We start from the raw sequence: 3967 nt of genomic DNA on the forward strand, positions 1-3967 counted from the left end.
GTCTTTTGAAAATTCTTAGAAGCTAGTTTATCCCTGAAGAAACATGTTCTGCTTTTGGGTGGCCCTACTCAGAACCGGAGGTGACGTCACAGCGGTGACTGGAGCATGATGCTGGAGGCGGCTGAAATACTGGCCTGCACGTGTCTCTTCTTATGTAGACCCAGAATTACCTTCAAAACTAAAAAGGGGTCATTTTTTTCCATCCATCGTACTATTAACCAACATCTCGCATTGTCACACGTTCGATTTACGAATGTTATGATTTATTCGTGAACTCGAGATGCCGTTTTACAATGCTGCTTGTGTTTCGTAGTTTTTCCGTCACCGTCGGGAGTGGCTGTCCCAGGGAATGCGTCCGCGTGAACATTCGGTGGCTCTGTCTGTGGCTGTTTCTTTCTCTCGCTCTTGTGAAGTCTGTCAGTGGGGACATAGTCTGGGGAGGCAAGATGGATAAATCAGGAGAACAGTCCTCAAAGTATAGGGCTTAGTTCAAAAACTAAGCTGTCTCTATAGTAAGTAGCTGAAGGGGGAAAGGGTCCTTCATTTTGAATCGGATGGAGACGGGCTTGGAAGTCGGCCTTCGCGGCTAGAAGAGGGGTCCAGCCTCTGCCTGCGGATGCAGCGCTCAAATCGGAGAAAGTGCGAACAGAACAGCCTGAGGTTCCTACATTTCCTTAAGATCCCCCCACCCCGCCCGGTGCTCCTGCAGGGGTTTGGAAAAGCAACTACAGTTCCTTACCCTGGACAGACCGAGCACCTGATTTTTTTTTTTTTTTCTGGAGAAACCAAAGCACTTCAGTGAGTCTTACAGCCCCTGGTGCCTAAGGCACCTGGTCCCCTCACTGGATCTCTAGCGCGGGGAGGGCCTGGGGTCCGTAGTCTCATTTGAGAGGCAGCTAAGCCTACGAGGAAAGCCTTGAGCCGGGAGGGAGGAAACGGGGTGCCGGCCTGGTTTCCGCACTCGCTATGCAACCTCGGGCAAGTCGCTCCACTCTGTGGGGCCTCGGGCTCCCCAGAGGAAGATGTGGGGTCACGGTAGCTGCCCTTCTGGGAAGGCGTAAAGAAAACATGGTATAGCCGATGGGAAGTGCTTTGAAGACATTAGAGCTCGGTGCAGAAGCTGGGGATAACCGTTCCTGGAGGAAGACACTGAAGTCAATAGACCGGCCCACGTGCACGGAGGGGTTCGCAGATGCTGGGACGCGAGTCCGGCATCTCGGATTCTTCCCACGAGGAGCCGTTGCACCAGTGTGTGTGTGCAGGTGAACACGCATCACACCTCCGTGCTGACGTGGGCGTGCACGAGGGCGGACACGGCGCATGTGTACAGAAGGTCTGTGACGTGGCGGAAGGGCACAGGACAGAGCACCTGAGTTCTCATTCCAGTGTTGACAATAGTCCTGTGGCCCCGGATGTGTTACCGAACATCTCTAGAACTCCGTTTTCGAATCTGTAACGTGAGGACACTGTGCTTTGTGGTTCCTTCAGCTCCAGTAATGTATGTATGTATATATAAATATGCTTATCTGTAGAAATGGGCCCATTTGAAAATCGGAGACCGGATCTGCCCAAGTGCATTTTTTTTGTGTGTCAGAAACAGGAAATTCACAAACGAGTTCATGAAATCCTGTTTTAAAATTAAATGATAGTATTTAACGTCATGGTTGGAAATTCACTGTTTAACTGGATAAAAGATTGGTGCCATTTTGAAAATTAAGTTCTTGGCTTACAAGTGTTTGCTGTTAAAATTTCTTAATAAAGTTCATTTGTTAATGTCAGAAATGCAACTTTTCTGTACATGGGCAGGTCCCGCCAGCCTATTTGCAAACAGGCTGGGTTTTGTGTCTGGGCCTTTACATAGCTATATAAAAGTTAGCTGTCGGCTTGATCATGATACATATGAACAGGTTACCTGGAGAACAGTCTAGAAAGGAAAGTGATGGTTCTCACAAACTGGTGACATGAATCCATTAAGCTGTGTGCCATTTCCAGTGTGAAGACATTGTTTGCTGGCATATGAGGTGTAAAATGTTGTCAAAAGAGAATCTGGTGTTTAAAAAGAATCAGACTATGGTGGCATTAAATGTTCACTTTTATTGTACTCAGACTTGTGAATTCCTCTTCATCCGATTTATCTGCCTGTGAGCGAGCGGTGGGGGGTGAGGACAGTTCAAAGCTGAGAGAGAAGAGGTGCCCGAGGTCCTCTTTCCAGACCCCTAGGGACTTCTTAGATGAGGCCGGTCTCGTCCCACTGCGGGGCCGGCCTCCAAGTTCAGAAGCTCGGCCAGGGGTGGGGGGAGTTGGGGGCCCTGGCGAAGCCGCAGTCGGGCGCTGGGCTGGAGGGCACACGTGGAAGCAGTGGACAAACTTGGTGTCGCTATGAGGATATTTTTGTTGGCCTAGTGGCTCTTCCTCGGTCCACGGTCTCTGGGGCATTTTCAGTCACTGCAGGTCGCTGGGGCCTGGACACGTGGCCCCTCATTGCCATGGCGCTGTCTCAGCTGTAACTGGGCACACAGGTAAGAAAGCAAAGCGATCCCACACCAGAGCTTGGGCCACTCCAGCAGGAGCCACAAGTGCTTACGAAGCCGTAAGCCATGAGCGTCTCCTAGGAATAATAGCTTCAGCATAAGAGCAGGCGGAGGTGCTGCCTAACCCCGGCCATGCCCCCCGTGAGAAGAGGGACCAGAAGGGCAGCATCCGGAATTGGGTGTACCCCCCTCGCTCCTCCCTTAGCGAAAAACTGCCCAAATATACAATCTTAGTTGTATTTGTCTCTCAAAGCATTAAACTCTCAAACTTATTAACATTTTGTTCTTTTCATCCTTTCAATCCTGTGTTTTCGCCTCTGGGGAGACGTTAACACTCTGTCCACCGTGGCACCCAGCACATTCCCAGATGCTCCTGGGCACCGGAAGGACATAGAAAGCAAAGCCAGGTGACACCGTCTTCCAGTCATAGCAGATCGGCTGTCCCTGCACCCACATGAAAGAAATGCCTCCTGTGCATTTCGGGCCGGCAGCGTCTGACGCTTCCTCTTGTCCTTGCTGTTGAAGGCTTTGTTTCTAGAAAACCCTTATAAACATGCGGGGAACTTGGAGTGTAAACACATCGGCCTGTCAGCGGCCGGGGTGCTCCTGGCACCCGCGGGTGTCTCTCGTTCTTCTGTATCCCCAGCATCTAGAATGGAGCCTGGAACATAGCGGACCCTCAAACAATATTAGTCGAATGAATGAATGAATGAATGAATGAATGAATCACCTCTGAGAGAAGAAGAAGAAACAGATAAAACCTGTGCAGGAGTCTGATGAAACGCCAGGTTCCCTTAACGAAAGGACCCAAGGTCTGCATTTGCCAGCGCCCAGTTGGGATTAAGTCCCTAAGTCACGGCGGAGCAAGGCCGCCAGGCCCGCACCGGGTCGAACCCACGCTCTTGGTTTATTATACACATAGCCTTGACCTCCCGACCCCTGGGCACCACCTTGGGTCTCAGGCCTCCTAACGTACGTTTCTCTCCCAGAGATGAAAAGGGGTCCTGATCAAGCCCTCGGATTCCTAGTCGATGTTTACAAAGCAATCACCGAACAAACCTTTACTGAGAAATTACTTTGTCCCAGATACCGCTGGCTGCTGATCAATAAAACAGACTTCAGGCAAGACTGGCTGACGAACAAAATCCCCATTATTCACAGGCAAACGCACTCCCCCTCAATGTAGGGTGAAGGCTTCGCCCATCACTCCCCAAACTGTGCTCCTTTCCTCTAAGAGGGGCCAGTGGCCAGGCCTTGCCACCAGAAGGGTCTTCTCAGGCCAGAGGCTGGGGCGAGGGTGGGGGCGGGGAGGGTGAGGGAAAAAGAGAGGACAAGTATAGGTCACCCTAAAGTCACTTCATTTCTGCTGCAGTGGAGCCCCCCAGGCAGGCCTAGCCATGGGGCCCCCGTGCTGAGGAAGAGGAACTGCCCCAGGC

The sequence above is a fragment of the Pteropus medius genome, unplaced genomic scaffold, assembly GCF_902729225.1.
Source record: "Pteropus medius unplaced genomic scaffold, Ma_sr-lr_union100, whole genome shotgun sequence".
In the NCBI taxonomy this organism is placed as follows: Eukaryota; Metazoa; Chordata; class Mammalia; order Chiroptera; family Pteropodidae; genus Pteropus; species Pteropus medius.